This window comes from Prionailurus viverrinus, chromosome B2 (assembly GCF_022837055.1).
Source record: "Prionailurus viverrinus isolate Anna chromosome B2, UM_Priviv_1.0, whole genome shotgun sequence".
NCBI classification, from domain to species: Eukaryota; Metazoa; Chordata; class Mammalia; order Carnivora; family Felidae; genus Prionailurus; species Prionailurus viverrinus.
In genome coordinates this window covers 141,628,434-141,648,233 of record NC_062565.1, presented here as the reverse complement: position 1 = coordinate 141,648,233, position 19,800 = coordinate 141,628,434, and the positions used below count along the sequence as shown (strand labels likewise).

Here is a 19,800-nt window from a genome sequence, read left to right as displayed (position 1 = left end):
TGGGATCAGTCCCTGAGTCAGGCTCTGTGCCAACAGCATGGAGCCTGCTTGGGATTCTCTCACCCCCCTCCCTCTCTCTCTCTCTCTCTCTCTCAAAATAAATAGATAACTTAAAAAAATAATATGCTAAAGTATTAATAGCAAATTAGGTACAAAAGTTTAGATTTCTGGACGCCTCGCTGGCTCTGTGAGTAGATCATGTGACAGACACTTCATCTCAGGATTCTGAGTTCCAGCCCCACTTTGGGCATACAGTTTACTTAAGATAAAGTATTTTTTTTACAAGTTTACATTTACTTAGAATGAGAACAGAAATCACAACAAATAAAAGTTTAAATAGCAGAACATAGGCGAAAAACAAGAGAGGCAAACCATAAAACAGACTCTTGACTCTTGACTATAGAGAACAAACTGAGGCTTGCTGGAGAGGAGGTGGGTAGGGGATGGGTGTGAAGGAGGGCACTTGTGATGAGCACTGGGTATCAATGTAAGTGATGAATCACTAAATTCTATGCCCGAAACATTACACTGTATATTAACGAACTGGAATTTAAATAAAAACTTGAAACTAACTAAATAATAAATTGCAGCTAAATGCTACAAAATCTCAGAATGTAATACAATCTTTAATTATTTTTATAACTTCACCTCCTCTAGAATACATTTTTATTCCCTACATTTTCTGAGTGCATACTCTTTGCTCATCTCTTAATGTGATGACGACTTCCAAATATTGTCCTATAAAAGAAGTAGAATGATGCATCAGTCCTCTCACACAGTGGGTCAAAATTTGGGCATACAGTTGAAAATGAACCATTCATTGTTTAGAAAAATTTATTGTAGCTTTACATTCACCACTGGTAGTGGAGGGAGGCTTCAGATGACTCCAGCCCTTTGATCTCACTGTGCCAGCAACCTGTTCTGGTCTGCTGGATTTCACCACACCTCATAGGAGTAGTATCCCTCGCACCCCTACCTTGCCAGGGCAGTTCTCAGCAGTGGGGCGTGCCAAGTCACCTGGCCCTCGAGCTAAGAGTGGAGCAGTGTCTCAGTCAGATTCTTCTCTTTGAGGAAGATGCTGACGCTCCATGGAGTCCATGGGGTGCAGGGGACTGTTGCCCAGTGCCCACCCCGTGTCCTGAAGCTCCAAGGCCACCACCAGGGTGAGAAAAATGACCTCCGGGCCAGCAGGACTCCATTCCTCCAGCTATCGTAGGGTGCTGCTTCCTCCTGGTTTCAGAGTCTGGGGAGGGTCCGTCAAGTTGAGGATGCTGAAGCTAAAATCTCAGCTCCACGGTAAATCAGCATGTAGCAGGAGCTACAGAAAATAATACTACCAAGAACAGCAATGATAGTAATAATCGTCAGAGGAACAATTGCTTCCCACTCCTATATCCATTGAAAGGAGAGAAGTTCTATGAACCCATGCAAGTGATAATATAAAAACACTCACAGCTTTGTTCTGCATCCTTAACCATCCCACCCAAAGGCAGGAGAATGGGAATGTTTAGGAGGAACACCTCAACATGCTTGGCTCGGCCCTGCTATTCTCTCTCCTCCCAATTCGCCTGCCTCCACAGAAGGAACATTCTGGTCTGCCCGGGTCCAGGTGGTGAATAACCAGCCTTATTAGGGAGACCTGCTGTTGTCTCACTGTGCCATCGGGGGCTAAGTCCATCTAATTCAGGAATAAAGTATCAGCAGGCCCATCTGGCCACAGATCTAAAATCACTTTCTCCCATCAGCTTTACCTGAAATAAAGCTAATATTGTGTTTTGATTCTCCACCTCTAATTCCTGCCTTTGTCCCCCTCTTCTTTCTCCATATTGGTTCTGAATTTCAGAGAGGAAGAGAAGTGCTCTGCGTAGCATACCCTACAACCCTAATAGTAAAGGTTAATTTGGGGACACTTTTAAAAACAGGTGAAACTAACAAACTAGACAACAATAACACCAGAGAAGAGAGAACAGAACAATTGTTTAAATGTTGGCTTTCTTAAGTCGATGGCCGTATATTCAGAATTTAAGGGAAACCTCTAAAAGAAATAGAATATAGATCTTCCAAAACATTGAAGAAGGAAAAAAGGAATAAAATCAATCCAATAGGAATCAGAAAAAAAAAACCAAATACTAAGAAAAAAATGGTAAACACATAAGATGGTTGAAATAAATCCAACTATCAGCAATCCTAATAAATACAAACATTAAATTCATCCGTTAAGAAGCAGAAATTAGCTGAATTGAGACACAAATTCTATCTGTATGCCTTTTGCAAGCATAAAAGACAACAAAATTTGAAGTAAAATTATGGAAAAAACATGCCATGTAAATATTAAACAAATGGAGGTAGAAAAGCAGTATTAACCAGATAAAACAGAATTTAAGGCAATAGGGGCCCTGGTTGGCTCAGTCAGTCAGGAGAGCATACAACTCTTGATCTCAGGGTTGTGAGTTCAAGCCCCCTGTTGGGAATGGAGCCTACTTAAAAGAAAAGGGGGGGGGGGCTATCATTTAACAGCAATAGAAGCAATTACCAAAAAAACCTATAATAATCCTGAACTTGCACGCACCCAAAAATATAGCCTTAAAATATATATAAAGGTAAATAATGAGGGGTGCCTGGGTGGCTCAGTAGGTTAAGCGGCCGACTTCAGCTCAGGTCGTGATCTCACGGTCTGTGAGTTCAAGCCCCAAGTCAGGCTCTGTGCTGATGGCTCAGAGCCTGGAGCCTGTTTCGGATTCTGTCTCCCTCTCTCCCTGCCCCTCCCCCACTCATGCTGTCTTTCTCTCTGTCTCTCAAAAAATGAATAAAAATGTTAAAAAAAATTTTTTTAGAAGGTAAATAATGGTATATATATTAAAGAAATGATTAAATGCCTTTATCATGGTAGGTATTTTTACCACACATCTCTCAGAAACTGATACAGAAAGCCTTACAAATAATTAGGAAATATAAAGTGTCTTGAACAACACAATTAATAAGCTTGCTCTAATGAATGTATACAGAATCCTGCCCCCAATAATTAGGGAAAACAGATAATTACTAGAGAGTGACACAATCCAGTCACAACAAATACCAAAGTATTCATTTCATACATAGCACATTTCATATCACAATGCAGTATAGTCAGAAATTTAAAACCCAACAAAGTAGTTTAGAAATTCTATCATTTTAAAAACTAAAAAGCACTTTAAGATAGATTGATCAATCAATAGACAAAATAGAGGAAATGGCAACTAGATAAGAAATGATACTATAAAAACTATACTATCAAAACAGTTTGATGGGGCGCCTGGGTGGCTCAGTTGGTTGAGCATCTGATTTTTGAGTTTTGGCTCAGGTCATGATGTCGCATTTGGTGGGTTCAAGTCCTGTGTCAGGCTCCATGCTGACGGCATGGAGCCTACTTGGGATTCTCTCTCTCTCTCTCTCTCTCTCTCTCCCTTTCTGCCCCACCCCGAGTCAGCTCGAGCTCTCTCTCCCTCTCTCAAAATATAAATAAACTTTAAAAAAACTATTTCATGAACTGCTTTTGTCATTTAATAATACATTGGGCATCTCTTTCCATGTTAATAACAATAGATCCATAACATCATTTTAACAATAACATAGTATTTCACTGTCTGAATGAACCAGAGCTTATCTGTTGTGGAACCATTTATGAGTCAACATTTTGGTTATGTGGCAGAGACTATAGATTGTCCCCTAATGCCCCATCTTCTCTTCTTCCTTAGTAACACGACTCCAGTTTTTAGCTGGCAGGTGCTGTCTGGAATTAAGGCTTATTTCCCAGTTTGCCTTGCAGTTAGGTGTGGCCATATGTTCATCTCCCAGGACGTATCTTTAAAGAGAAGACCTGTGCCTTTCTAACTTTGTATCTTCCCAACGTATCTTCATACACTACTTCCTGTGTAAATGGATGAGATGTCTGGAGATCGAGTAGCTATCTTGGACCACGAGGTAGAATCCTCATGTTAATGGGATTGTAGGCACAAGACAGAATAAACCTGCGTCACTGTTAATCATGGAGTTGCAATATCAACTATGGATTGCTTATCTCAAGATTTCATTTACATGGCCAGAAAGTACATGTCTAACTTATGTAAGCTTTTGGGATTTGCCTGAATACCACCCCACCTTTTCCCAAATATTTTGCTGTAATGATCAGTGGCTATAAGCATTTCTTTATGCATGTTTCCCTACTTCTACTAATGGAAGGTAGAAGTCATGGGATAGATCTTTTAAAGTCTTTTAGGAGGTGTTGCCAAATTTCTCTCATTTGCACTTTGCCGATCAGATGGGTCAGAATCTGATTGCACTTTTTGGATTACTAGGATCATTGAACATTTTTACAAAATTATTTGCCATTTGTGTTTATTCTTTTATATGTCGCTTTTTTAAGTTTCTTACTCATTTTTCTATCAAGACATTCTTTTTCTGACTGATTTTAGAAGACTATAGATTGAGTATTTAACCCTTTGTCTTACATACTATAAATATTTTTTCAGTCAGTTCATTGTTATTAAACATTGGTTATGATTTTTTTATGTAGAACTTTTAAGGTTTATCAGGACTTCCCTTCCTTTTTAATTTCTGTCTTTGGTATCATTTTTATTTTTTATTTTTTATTTTATTTTATTTTTTAAATTTTTTTTAACATTTATTTATTTTTGAGACAGAGAGAGACAGAGCATGAACAGGGGAGGGGCAGAGAGAGAGGGAAACACAGATCCGAAGCAGGCTCCAGGCTCTGAGCTGTCAGCACAGAGCCCGATGCGGGGCTCGAACCCACGGACCGTGAGATCATGACCTGAGCCGAAGTCCGACGCCTAACTGAGCCACCCAGGCGCCCCTTTGGTATCATTTTTAGAAAGTTCTCTCTTCTTACAGACTATAGAAATACTTAATTATGATATGCACTAACACTTTTATGTATTGTTTTGTTTTTATTTGACTTACTTGGGAATTGTTAATCTATGTGGTATTTATGTTGTTATATTGTAGGTATCCAAATTTTTTTTTCCCAAGTGATCAACCAAATATTTCAACCTTTGTTTAATAAGTCCTACTTTATCCCCTGATACAAAATGCCATTTCTGGGAACAACTAAATTCTCCTTACGTACAAGGATCACTTTTGAGCTTTCAGTTATGTTCTATTAATCTGTATATCTATTTCTTTACCAGTGCCATACTTTAATTATTCTAGCTTTTAAGTATTTGTATAATAATTGATATGGTATATCCTCCTTAATATATTTTTTAAAAAATCTCAAAGTGATTTTTACTCCTTAAAATTTTTAAAAAGTTAATCTCTACACCCAGCGTGGGGCTTGAACTCACAACCCGAGATCAAGAGTCGCATACTCTAAGACTAAGCCAGCCACGCATCCCTATGCTTTTTTTAATGTTCCAGCGAAACAACAAAAAACAAACACTAAAATTGGGACTTATATTTGAATTTCATTACAGTTTTAGATTGACTTACAAACATTTGACCCTTTTTCACTATTGACTCGTCAATATGATATTGATAGGACCAAACCATATGATGTTTTTTTAATTTTCAAAGGAAGTCACGTTGATCTTTTCCTGAGAGGTTACCAGGCCCTTGAAATTAACTAGGTCACGAAGGTTCCTGTATGTAGTCAACATTTTGGTGAGAGTAAGAAAATTGTAAAAGCAGCCTTTACCTCCAATGTGCTAATATTCCACTAAAGATCATTAAGCTTGCATTGAATTGACATGAAGTCATGTAAAACAGAACTAAAACTCTCCATAACTTTATTATTATAAGTACACTGCTCCGTACTTCTACCCCGCGAGGCTGGCTAGAATAACAAATGCCATGAAGGGCAGAGTGAGACTGATCTGGAATGGTAGGAAAAGCAGAGGGTGAAAGCTTTGCAGGGGCGCCTGGGTGGCGCAGTCGGTTGAGCGTCCGACTTCAGCCAGGTCACGATCTCGCGGTCCGTGAGTTCGAGCCCCGCGTCGGGCTCTGGGCTGCTGGCTCGGAGCCTGGAGCCTGTTTCCGATTCTGTGTCTCCCTCTCTCTCTGCCCCTCGCCCCTTCATGCTCTGTCTCTCTCTGTCCCAAAAATAAATAAAAAAAAAATTAAAAAAAATAAAAAGCATTGCAGATGGCAAAAGTCCCATTTGGACTGGGCAAGGCAGATTATGAGGCAGATTCCCATGTGTTCTAGGGGAGCAAAGATAATACGAATGTGCAATAACTTTTAAAGAGGGAAATTAGGGCGAAGGGACCAATTGTTAGAAAACCTTTCAACATGGATCAGCAATATGGATTTTACAGGAGGAAAAAAAATTTTTTTTTAAATGTTTAATGTTTATTTTTGAGAGAGAGAGACAGAGCGTGAATGGGAAAAGGAAACAATCTGAAGCAGGCTCCAGGCTCTGAGCTGACAGAGCCTGATGCGGGGCTCGAACTCACGAACGGTGAGATTATGACCTGAGCTGATATCAGACGCTTAGACCGAGCCACCCAGGAACCCAAGGAGCAAAATTTTTGACTTATTATAGCTTCTGAAAATGGGGCTGAAAAATCAAAATGGTGCCTAAGAAAGATCATGCTTGCTGCAATGAACACATGAGTGTGCAGTAAGGTGACGATTAATAGACTGTTAAGGGAATTGGTGCAATAATTTATTTGGGAATTTCATTTATATACTCAACAATTTTTATAGAGTCTTACTCATTATGTGCCTAGCATTGCGTTAGCATTAAAATGACTTTGTTTGCATCCCAACATCTATTTTTACAAGGTCTTCATGACAGATGTCTAATACCACCACAAACGAAGAGGGAGACATTCCCCAGGTATTTCTGTACTCTGTTCAACAGAAATTTAACTGCCCAAGTGGATGTGTGATTGATGTTATTCAATGATTAATGCAGCAAACTCCCTACTTTCTCCTCTGCAGCAGAAATCTCCATTTAACCCCTTGGGATATGTAAGTGCCTCATTTCTTAAGAAACTACAGTGAGATTAGGGAGAAGAGAAAGCTTCACAAAGCAATTAGGGTGGGGGCAGTTGACTTCAGCCTCCTCCTTATTGAAAAGCAGCTTCAACCAAGGTACTGCCTCCTAAAATAAACTTTAACCTCCAAGGGAGTTTGCAAGAAAATTTGATAGGAATGTAAGAGGACTAAATAAAACAGCCTTCAGGACAACCTATTTCTCTTCTGTTTTGTTTTTTCTTTCAGTGCTTTGAGTCCAACAGCAGAAAATCTCCCTGAAATAAGCCTTTCTGAGTGCATCCCAGTTGCTCTCCAGTCTGCAAAAGCCACTTTCCCGTAGCATGAATATTTAATTTTTTTCTCATCATGTAACTGACATCTACATGATGCGAAGCACAATACTTCTGGTTCTTGTTGTCACTGCTCTTTACAACTGGAAAAGTTATCTGGAATCGGATCCATCCTACAGGAGAGCTTCAGAATGTTTGCTTCATCTTGTGCCTTCCATTCCTGTCCACTTAAATCTTAATTAACAGCAGCTAAGCGAGACGGTATGAGAAAAGATGAAAAAGTGCTGCATGGAAGTATAGGGTGTTTTCATGAAAACATAGTTAACTTTTGTTTTTAAGGCCCACTTGCCCCTCAGACTGGGTGTGCCCATGTCCCTGACCATCTTCTTCTGACCTCAGAGCACCTCTGTCTCTCTAGTCCACGACTAAAGAAAAATCTCGGTACTAGGAATGCCATGGGGGAGAAGAGAGAAAAAGGGACTGATGATAGTCCTAATGGTGTTCCTGTTCTTGGAAAGAGCCCATCTGCTGTGGTTCCCAGAAGATTTAGGAACACTGAAACAAAATATTTAATGAAAGTAAAAATTATTTTCACCTTGGGGAGCCTGGGTGGCTCAGTCGGTTAAGCGTCCGACTTCGGCTCAGGTCATGATCTCACAGCTTGTGGGTTTGAGCCCCGCGTCGGGCTCTGTGCTGACAGCTCGGAGCCTGGAGCCTGTTTCGGATTCTGTGTCTCCCTCTCTCTGCCCCTCCCTGCCTTGTGCGCTCTCTCAAAAATAAATTTTAAAAAAACCCTAAAAAATTATTTTCACCATTAGCTACATATTTTTATATAAACAATAAATGCTCATGGCAACAACCAAACAAACAAAAGAATAAACAAAACTGAGCAAAACCAAAACCAAAGAGAAAGAAAAGCCAAGAAATGGTACGGGACAGAATAATGTACCAATAAAAAGTACTTCTACTTTGCCACTTCCCTGTGGTTTTTCCAGAGCATACACATAAAATATTTATTTATTTTAGACAAATGGGATTATGATATAGATGTTCTCTAACTTGCTTTTTTTCTTGCACAAAACAGTTTATCTTGGATTTTTTTCCAGTAGCATATATAGCTGTTTCCTTCCTACGAACATTTGCATGTGGGCACAATTTGTGCCCTAACATATAAAAGAACCAGATTCTTATGGATGGCTCTTCAGCGGGTTTTGGCTATTTACAAATAATATGGCAATGTTTATTCTGTTTCACGTGTAAAACACTATTAATGTCTAAATGGAGTTGGAAAACCAAAAGGTGTGTTATTTACATTAAAAAAAAGTGAAACTTACAAGGATGCCCCGCGGGGCTCATTCAGTTGTGCCTCTGACTCTTGATAGGGGCTCAGGTCGTGATCTCACAGTGGTGGGATCAAGTCCCGCATCGATAGATCGAGCCTGGGATTCTTTCTCTCTCTCTCTCTCAAAATAAATAAATTAACATTCAAAAAAGGTTAAAATTTACACGTTAAAATTTAATACATCCTGACAAATCACTCTCGAAAAAGGCTGTATCAATTTACATTCCTGCTGATGGTACCTGGGAGAACAAATTTCCCACGCCCAAAACAAATATTTTCATCTCTGGCAATAAGAAAGAAAAAAATTCACTTCTCAGTTTTAGAAGTTTTTATTTCTTCAATTATAATTGAGCTTGAACTTTGTATATATTTATCAATCAGTTTTTTCACTGCAAATAAACTTTTTTTTTTATTAAATTGACTTATTTACCTTTGTATCAATATGTAAGAACATTGAACATTAGGGCAATTAACACCTTGTCAAATGTACTAAAATGTTTTTCCCAGACTATGTAATAAACATTCTACTTTAAACTTTTTAAAATTATTTATGTTTTGAGAGAGAGAGAGAGAGAGAGAGAGAGAGAGAGGCAGACCATGGGCAGGGGAGGGACAGAGAGAGAGAGAGACTTGGAATCTGAAGCAGGCTCCAGGCTCTGAGCTGTCAGCACAAAGCCTGACGTGGGGCTCAAACCCATGAACTGTGAGATCATGACCTGAGCCGAAGTCAGACACTTAACTGACTGAGCCACCCAGGTGCCCTATAAACATTCTACTTTAAAAGGATATTCCAGGTTTTACAAGCAGATCCCTTATCTAGGGAGAAGGTGATTTAACATTATTTCTGTTTTACTCTCCCACTAGGGAACCTGGATTTAATCAATTTTTCCCAAGTGCATTCTCCTATTTGATTTAATCTTAAAATAGTTGTCCAATGTAACTTTAATACGTAGCCATTACCTCAAAGATAGATTTATGTTTCAGAAAGAAGCAAAAATTAGGAAAGAACAATGGAAAGTCAAAGAATAAAGATGATCATCTTCATGTCTCATGGAGTCTTTAGATAAAGGAAATTAGGAACATAAGGCATAGGGGCACCTGGGTGGCTCGGGCGGTTGAGTATCTGACCTCGGCTCCGGTCATGATCTCCTGGTTTGTGAGTTCAAGCCCCACACAGGGCTCGCTGCTGTAGGCGGAGAGCCTGCTTCAGATCCTCTGCTCTGCTTTCTCTGCCCCTCCCCTCACCGCACTCTCTCAAAAATGAATAAAATATTAAAAAACAAAAAGAATATAAGGCATAGAACATTCATAAGGACTTCAGGCCTTGCTGGGAACCCTGTCCTTACTTACTTTGCCAAAGTTTTTCCGTATCATTCTATTGCAATTCTGTTTGCAAGATGTATTCCAGAATTGCTCTTTATCTGTGCCTCCTCTCTTTCCAAATTGTCACACATATCCTCAGGAATGTTATATTTTTTGAGGGAAATAAGGCCTGACTTAAAAGTTAATCACTGTTAGGGGGTGCCTGGGTGGCTCAGTCAGTTGAGCATCTGACTTAGGCTCAGGTCATGATCTCACAGTTCGTGAGTTCTATCCCCACATCCAGCTCTCTGGTGTCAGCACAGAACTTGCTTTGGATCCTCTGTCCCCCTCTCTTTCTGCCCCTCCCCTCCCCTCTCTCTTTTAATAAACATTAATATATATATATATATGTGCATATATATATATATCTATATATATATCTTTCTGCCCCTCCCCTGCTTGCACGCGTGTGCACATGTGCTCTTTCTCAAAATAAATAAACTTAAAAAAATATATATGGGGCGCCTGGGTGGCGCAGTCGGTTAAGCATCCGACTTCAGCCAGGTCACGATCTCGCGGTCCGTGAGTTCGAGCCCCGCGTCAGGCTCTGGGCTGATGGCTCGGAGCCTGGAGCCTGTTTCCGATTCTGTGTCTCCCTCTCTCTCTGCCCCTCCCCCGTTCATGCTCTGTCTCTCTCTGTCCCAAAAATAAATAAACGTTGAAAAAAAATTTTAAAAATATATATATATAAATAAAATATATACATACTATATATAAAAATAATATATATACATGTAATATATACATACTATAATGTAATATATTACATACATATATAATATACATAAATATACATAAATAAAGTATACATAAATATACATAAATAAAATATATACATACTATATAAAAATTATATATATATATATATATATATATATACACACACACACACACACACATACATGTAATCACTGTTAGATTCCATACACAATTTTTCAGGAAGGTCATTGTCCAAGACGTGGATAACCAGCCATGCAGTTTATCAGCAGCAGTGTTTTCACCTTACTTGACTTAACTAACTCTCATCAAAGCGTTATCTCTAGAAATTTTGGTATAATGATGCTGGATGAAGCAGTCTAAACACTAAAGGCTAATTTATGTAAAATGAAATTCTCTAATTTTTCTCAATTTCTGAGAATCATATCACTCTCTGATTGAACCCCTAATTTCTACAAACTAATGATTCTAGGATTTTATACGGAGATAACTATTTACCTATGTGTACAAACCACAAAGTTCCAAATACTTTTTGGCGCTCAGTTGTTTGTTTTTCAATCAATTAACTAACTTTAAGAAATAAATGATTCCTTGGACAAAACAGTCTGTTCAATTGCAACCATTGTAATGAAGTGACTAAATTAAAATCCGATAAAATTAAAGGGAGGTAGAGAAAACAATATGCTGGAGGCTAACTTTTTTTAAAAAAATTTTAAACATTTATTAATTTTTTTTTGAGAGGCAGAGGGCGTACAAGCAGGGGAGGGGCAGAGACAGAAAGGGAGAGAGAGAATCCCAAGCAGGCTCAGCACTGTTAGCACAGAGCCCAACTTGGGGCTCAAATTCAGAAACTGTCAGGTGGTAACCTGAGCTGAAATCAAGAATTGGACACTCAACTGACTGAGCCACCCAGGCGCCCTGACATTTTAATTTATTCATAAGACAAAGGTGGTTTTGGGGGAAAAATATCAGTACTGCTAGTTTAATAAAGCATTTACTTTTATACGTAAGAGAATTATTATTGATTGTAACCCGCTTTGCTCTCTGAGGATAAATTCTTGCAGCTGGAGAGCTACCAGTTTACAGGGTGCTGGCATAAGCTAGGGAACTTGGGCTTGGTGACTGAATTACCCTGCGTGATAGGCAAGGTGGGTGGCAAACAGGATTACTTTAGGGAACATCCTGGGGGAAGGTGTATCAACGGAGTCTCCAGCTGAGGCTGTGTTACAGAGGGCATCCTTATAGGTGACTCCTGATAGCTGGGAACTGGGGAGCAAGGGTGATGTAAGAGATGTTCAATGGGGTTGTGGGGTGGAACTTTGCAAAGTGTGGGACACAACCTTTTAGGATGCCACCACAAGTCTTCGTTAAGGATTTTGGATTGATTGTATTTCTTTCTTTTTTTTCAATGTTTATTTACTTACAGAGAACGAGAGGAGGGGCCGAGAAAGAGGGAGAGAGAGAATCCAAGCAGGCTCTGTGCTGTCAGCACAGATCCCAACTCAGGGCTCGATCCTATGAACCGAGAGATCATGACCTGAGCCGGAATCAAGAGTTGAACACTCAACTGACTGAGCCACCCAAGGGTCCCTGGACTGACTGTTTTCTTGTGGAAGGCAGTGAATATAGAGAATTGATGTCAAGATTGGCTCCAGGTAAAAACAAAGAAATAGAAATGAAAAGGAGAGGAGACACCTCAGTGACATATACCAAAAACTAAAAATAAAAAAAGGGAGAATTATATGTCAAATGCTTTGCCATTTGGTTGTGCCTGGAGTTGCTACTGGGCCCATGCAACACTCCCCAAGGCACATTGGCCCACCTGCCCTATTTGGAATAGCAACCAGAATTCTCTAGAAACACATTCAGGGATTAAATCTTTCCAAAGCAGACCTCTACGGGTGGTTTATTAAAGAATTTACATGCACGTAATCCTCAACAGAATTTTAAGTCTTAAGGGAGCCCGAAGGCAACGTTATCATGTTTTTTAAAGTCAATCGAGACATTTTTTTTCTTTTGCAAAACACATTATAAATTCTTAAAAGTCTATTTAATTTTCGTAGTCAGATTTTAAGGGAAAAATAAGTTTTTCTATCGATGCAGTCTCTGCCCCATCATCACATATTTCAGGCCATTTTCTTCTAATCATTTAAACGATGAATCCATTAATACATGTATCTAATACTTAATACTGGTGAGAGAATACTGTCCTCAAGCTCCTCGGTCCTTGAGGTCAGTAACTTTCCTCTGTAAGGCTGTGCTCACTGGGAAAGCCCAGAGGAAGTCTCTATATGCTGTGGAAGAAAGCAAAATCGGTTGGCAAGAAATTTCTGACTCCAGCAATACTTATCTTGCACATATTGGTAAGAGATTTGCACGCTAGTCAAGGATGTTGCAAATGCCTCTCCGATTTATATCACCAAGAGGGAGAAATAAGACGATGACAGAATGTATGTGAAAGCTCTTTGTAAAGTACCAACAAAATATGGTTCTCTAGTATCACAGCCAGACACAGCTAACAAAACAGTCTCAGAAACAGCCATGAGGCAAAGGAAAAGGATGTATTTACGAAACCGGAATTATAAATAATGAGGTACCACATACCGTAAAGATGCACTTTCTTGTATATATTGATATAACTTTAAAAGATTCAATGCATCTGTTGATACGGTTTGTGCCATTCAGACCCTTTTTATTGACATGATGGTCATTTTTCATTTTCCTAGCAGCTATTGTTGGTTATTAATTTCTTATTTCACGGCCTTATGATCAAAGGATATGCTTTACAGGAAACCAATTTTTTGCTATTTATTGAGATGTCTTTTGTGGGAAATGTTGGAATTGTTGGATTTTTCTCAAACTAGATGTACACTTGTTTTTGTTTTTCCTACTTGGGAATCAGTATATTTCTTCAATTTTTAGATTCTAATATTTCACTATAGAACATTTTCATTAACTTTCTGTTTGACTATTGTTTGCCTCCCATTTTCTCCTCTCTCCCTGTGTCTCCCTGAGACATAGTAGGTGTATGTTGGACCTTCTCATTCCGTCTTGCACATCTATCATCACTCCGTCATCTCTCTTTCACTCAAGGTGGTTTCCTCAAATATATCTTCCAATTGGCTAATTTTCTCTTTAGATGTGTCTAATATGCTAATTTACCTGATCCGATGAGATTGTAATGAGTGTACTTTCCATTGCTAGACATTCCATTTGTTTCTTTCCAAATTTGCCTACCCTTTAGGCATCCTGTTGTGTCGTTATGTTTTCGACTCTTTTGTAAGAACTTTTTGCTTGCTCATTCTATTTGTTTCAGAGTGTCTGATTTTTGTTCTGCCATCTGCAGTTGTTTTGGTGCTGAGTCTCTTGATAACTCTCTGATGACTCTCCTATAAGGTGGCACTCCTTGTGTACGTTGTAACATTTTGTTGTGACGGTTGTGAATTCATCTTCCGCGGGTTCCGGTTGCTTTTCTGAGAGGCTTCTGTTAGGAACTAAACTGGGTTTCCCACCTGAACTCATACATTGTAGCCCTAAACCCCCACGTGGCTGTATTTAGACATATGACCTTTAAAGAAGTGATTAACATTAAACAAGGTCATAAGGGTAATCCGAGATGACCAATGATGGCCTTTTGAGAAGTGGAAGAGACGCCACGGATGCATGCACACAGAGGAAAGGCCACGTGAAGACACGGCAGGAAGGCAAGCGAAGCAGAGAGGCCTCAGGAGAAAGCAAACCCGCTAATGTCTTCATCTTGGACTTCCAGCCTCCACGAATGGGAGGAAATTCTATTGCTTAAGCGACCCAGTCTGTGGCACTTTGTTAGGATAGCCCTAGCGGACTAACCAGCTTCTGACCCATAGGTTGTGAAAGTGATCTCATAGAATGCTCTGCTTCTGTCAGATTCCTAGGGGTCTCAAGGCTCTGGGTGTATTTTTATGTTAATTGATTGGCTGAGAGAGTGCATTCTAAGGAAATGGACTTACAGTTAGCTTTCTAAGCAAACAGTATAAATTCAGGCCTCTTAGGAAGAGGCCCAGGGCTGGTATCAGTTTCTCTCAGATGATGTCCCTTCCCTGGCCTGTGCCCACTCTCAGCCTCAATAACAGCAAACCTCTGGCTCCTTCCATAGGCCGATGAGTGGAGTTCTACTAGTTCTGCTCAGTCTCCAGGTTTTCTGCAGGAGACTGGTTTCAGCCTCCCTGCCCAATGAGTCTAAGGCCTCATCTTCTGTCCCTAGCTCTTCCTCCTCCCCAGTCCCTCCTCATCCCCAATGGCCTTTACCCAGGGCCGAAACCCCCAGAGGTCTTGTGCTTTTTGCTTTAACTTTGGTTTCTTGCTTTATGACATCTGGGCAGTTTGTTGTTCCATTTTTTCCATCACTTCCATGAATTTGTACCAGTAAGTGAGTCTTTCTTTTTTAAAAAATCTTTTAAGTTTATTTATTTTGAGAGAGATAGAGACAGTGTGAGTGGGGGAGGGGCAGAGAGAGAGCGGGAGAGAGAGAATCAAGCAGGCTCCACGCTGCCAGTGCAGAGCCCGACATGGGGCTAGAACTCACGAAACCCTGAGATCATGGCCTGAGCCGAAACCAAGAGCCGGACATTTAACCTACTGAGCCACCCAGGCTCCCCAGCAAGCGAATCTTTCTACATCACATTTGTCTGCCATGTTGGCTTTCTAGTGTGTACTAGAAAGTGTAGATATTTTTTCTAACATGTAAATTTGTCTTTGTGAAATAGGACTAAATTTGTCTTTGTAGAGTTAAGATTATGTGAGTTAGCCAATAAATACATGATAACAATTTTTTAAAAGGTTATACTGTGGGTAGGGGAATAAATTAATTTTAGAACGAGCAGCTTTCAATAATGTGATGACTCTAACATCAGGGACCTTATTTCCAGACTTGACATCAGTATGATGTATACACTTATACTTGTGGTTTTAGAGACAACAAATATAAAAAGCATATAATAAGTTGACAAGCAAGAAAACAGTATTCATCTTTGTGCTTGTATTATAATTACAAAGTCACCACCGTCTCATCAGCCTTTATTGCACTGCTATTAACTGAATGGTGGCCCCCCCCAAATTCACATGTTGAAGCCCTATCCCGATGTGATGGTATTTGGAGATGGGGCATTAGGAAGATGCTTAGGGCTAGATGAGGTAGGGCATCATGAGGTTAAGACCCTCAGAATGAAATCAGTAGCTTTATAAGAAGAGGAAGAGAGATGGCTCGCTCTCTCTCTCTCTCTCTCTCTCTCTCTCTCTCTCAGCCACTCGAAGGCAGAAGAGGAAGCCTGCCTGCAAACCAGGCAGAAGGCCCTTCCTTACCAGGAACTGAATCAGCTGGCACCTGGGTCTTGGAGTTCCCAGCCTCCAGAACTGAGAAATCAATGTCTGTCGTTTAAGCCACCAAGGCCACGGTGTTATATTATGGCAACCAGAGCAGACTAATGCACCCACATACTGTCCGTAAAGTTGGAATGCCCTTTCCTACCATCTCCTTATGCTGTCCCTACATACTAACCTGATAAGTAATAAATGAGAGTCCGTGATTACCCCAAATTCAGAATATTTAACATGCGCTCAAGGGTCCAAAAACCCATTTCCCCCATTTAAAGCTCTTCTGACTTCAATGCCTCCTTAATCATTCAAAGTTCTCCCTCTTATTCAGCTATCCGCGGTTTGATTAAGATTAATGCATTCGAGAGCCCACAACACCAGACTATGCTGAGGGCTGTCAGATGATCTTACCACTATGCAGCCACCAATAAACAGCATGTGCTGGGCAGAGGCTGAACGGGTGAAACGTACCTGCTGTGAGGTGCTTGCAGCGTTAAGCGTTCTCTTCACAGCTTAGTTTGTGGGACGATGAAGGAGAAGCACAATGCTCTCTCTTACTCAGGCATCATGAAATCGGGTCATGGAGTCTATTGCGTGAACAGAATGTGTCCATGTTTCCTGTAGCCATCTGGTAACTATGATCACAGGAAGAGAGGTATTGAAGGAGGCTATGCATGAAGCTCCAGAAGGAACCAGGAGACTTTCTTCCTGTCTGCCTGTTCCATGACAGCTTCACCCTTAACCAGTAATCCCAGGTGTCCTTCAAGGTGTCTTTGGGGCGCCTGGCTGGCTCAGTTGGTAGAACATGCAGCTTTTGATCTCAGGGTCATGAGTTCGAGCCCCACACTGGGTATGGAGATTACTTTTAAAAAGTCATAAAGGGAGGGCGCCTGGGGGGCTCAGTCAGTTAAGCGTCTGACTTCGGCTCAGGTCATGATTTCGTGGTTCATGAGTTCGAGCCCCACGTCCGGCTCTGTGCTGACAGCTCAGAGACTGGAGCCTGCTTCAGATTCTGTGTCTCCCTCTCTCGCTGCCCCTCCCCTGCTTGTGGTCTCTCTCTCTCTCTCTCTCAAAAAATAAATAACAAACATTAAAAAAAATTAAAAAAAAACGTAAAGAAGTCCTTGAAGCTTTAAATGGACTCATTTTCTCCACTTCCATTTGCAAAGCAAGCGGTTTGGTTTTGTTATCCCAATGCCATTCAACTCCCCGAAATGGCGACAAAGCAAGTTACACCATAATTGTGTGGATTTCTTTGTAAAATAGTTCCCTGCAGCCTGCCTTCTCCAAGAGGGGTCCTGAATCAGCAGCCTGGGCATCTCCTGGGGGCCTCTCCAATGCAGCAACTCAGGCCCCACCTAGGAGCTACTGAATCAGGATCCACAATTTATCCAGATCCCAGGAGGATGGATATGGACACTTGAGTTTGCGGAGCACTGGTTTAGAGTATCGTTCTCTCCACCTAACATAAAGTTCCCTTTTTTGACTCGTTAATAATACCTACGGAACAGGATGAAAGATCCCCTAGAAACCTACCTAACATGGCATTTTGATACTCTATTAACAATTAGGAATCACAGTAGGGTCTCTCTTTCCATATATAAGAAAACCTAATATTTTTTTTTTTTAATTTTTTTTTTCAACGTTTTTTATTTATTTTTGGGACAGAGAGAGACAGAGCATGAATGGGGGAGGGGCAGAGAGAGAGGGAGACACAGAATCGGAAACAGGCTCCAGGCTCTGAGCCATCAGCCCAGAGCCCGACGCGGGGCTCGAACTCACGGACCGCGAGATCGTGACCTGGCTGAAGTCGGACGCTTAACCGACTGCGCCACCCAGGCGCCCCGAAAACCTAATATTTAAGTCTATAAATGACTCAGAAAAATTGTTTCCATTTTGATTCAGTATGAATGTGGTCTTGCTCACCACTGCTAAATTGGAGGCAAAGAACGGTTTCCTTTCGGGTTAATGGGTTTCCCCTCATCAAGCTGTCCTTCTTTCATGTAATGTAGACTTGCCTCCACTTATTTATTTTGTTATAACTGTTCTCCTTTTTAATAGGATTATTCATCCTCCCAATATTAACAGCAATTAGACTCACCTCATGGTGTTTCATGCCAACTCAATCTGCAGCTGTCGGAACAGGATGACCGGACTCTCGTCTCAGTAACGAACTCTGACAACCAAAACAAAGCGGCAGGACAAATACACGAAGAGAATTAACAATAAAGGATCACAAATGACAAGAACTTCTCACCCACGACGGTTGCCTCCGTCCGTTCTGGCCACTTGGAAATAAGGGCGCTCAGTCAGCTACGACTCAGGACACCGTGACGTGGTCTGAAACTGTCTTTTTCAGAAAAGTTTGTAGAGAAGGCTCTTCCAAAAAAAATAAAGAAGACTCTTTAAAAGCCTTAGAAACATTAACATTCTCTTTCCAAATCTAATCTATTTAATTTTATTGGAAAACATTTACATAGCTCATCAGCAGCCTCGCTGGTATTGAGTAATATTTAGCATGCTGTAATCACAGGAAGGAGAGATTTAGATTAAATGCTGCTTTTTATTACTATTCAATCATCATAAGTTGTTCTACTTTTTATCTTTTTAGTCAACAGATTTCAAAGGTGGGAAAATATCTTCATTTGCAGGCATACCTGTATTTATCTCCTATTATATTTTCCTTTAGTGTCTGCATGAGATTTATTCTCAGTGACTCCCAACAAAGTAAATGTGGATCTTCTAACACCAGATGTTAATAATATAGACAAATGCACCCTATCTCTTAGAGATGCTGTGAGAATAAATCAGATAATATTTACAGGGGAATTTGACCTCACTAGAGATAGTACATGAATGAAATGTGAAGGAAAAAAAAAAAACCTTTATTTTTTTTTTAATTTTTTTTTCCACGTTTTTATTTATTTTTGGGACAGAGAGAGACAGAGCATGAACGGGGGAGGGGCAGAGAGAGAGGGAGACACAGAATCGGAAACAGGCTCCAGGCTCCGAGCCATCAGCCCAGAGCCTGACGCGGGGCTCGAACTCACGGACCGCGAGATCGTGACCTGGCTGAAGTCGGACGCTTAACCGACTGCGCCACCCGGGCGCCCCAAAAAAACCTTTAAAGAACAAAAAATTCCATTCAATTATAGCCAGATTAACTTCACAATACCAAATTATATTCTCAGTAAAGAAAACAGGCCTATTGATAGTGGTTCTACTGCTTGTGAATAAATGTCAACTATAACAATGAATTCTAGGTCTGGGCTGAAACTTCAGGCATCAGTTTGGATATGTGCAAAATAAGGTCTCTCTTTTTCTCCACTTACTATACTTGGGACACTGGCAAAGCTTTGCCTAGTGGAGTGAATCATCAAAATTATTTTAAACCTCTTTCTACATTTAAGAACATATCAGGATTATTAATAAAGCATCGATGTAAACAATTGAAGGACCTACGTAACACATATACATCTACATAAACTGCTTTTACATCTGCATTACCTAAAACCAAAAAGAGAGCTTTCAGCAGGACAACGGGCAAAGAGGGAATCCTACTTACTATAGATCTAAAGGCCAAAATTTCCCTACAGTCACAGGGAAACTGTCAATTATGTTCTTAGTAGTATTTGTGGGACACAGGAAAGTCCCCCAATCCCACATATTTTTCAAACATCCCACCACGATGCCCCAAATTCTACCATTTTAAATGCTTCTGAGTAAAGGGAAATGGCTCCATATTCATATAAAAAGACAAGG

The 19,800-nt window shown here is 40.3% G+C and overlaps 1 long non-coding RNA gene across 2 annotated transcripts; it reads right to left on the bottom strand.

Moving 5' to 3' along the window:
* Positions 1-1,244: 1,244 nt before the first annotated feature.
* On the bottom strand, positions 1,245-18,428 carry LOC125166168 (uncharacterized). Of its 2 annotated transcripts, none has more exons than XR_007152381.1 (3): positions 18,140-18,428; positions 16,510-16,673; positions 1,245-1,333 (listed from the first exon to the last, which is right to left on the bottom strand). It is a non-coding gene; the product is annotated as an uncharacterized LOC125166168 (long non-coding RNA). The 2 variants fall into 2 exon arrangements; XR_007152380.1 differs by lacking the exon at positions 1,245-1,333 and adding an exon at positions 12,621-12,980.
* Positions 18,429-19,800: the final 1,372 nt, after the last annotated feature.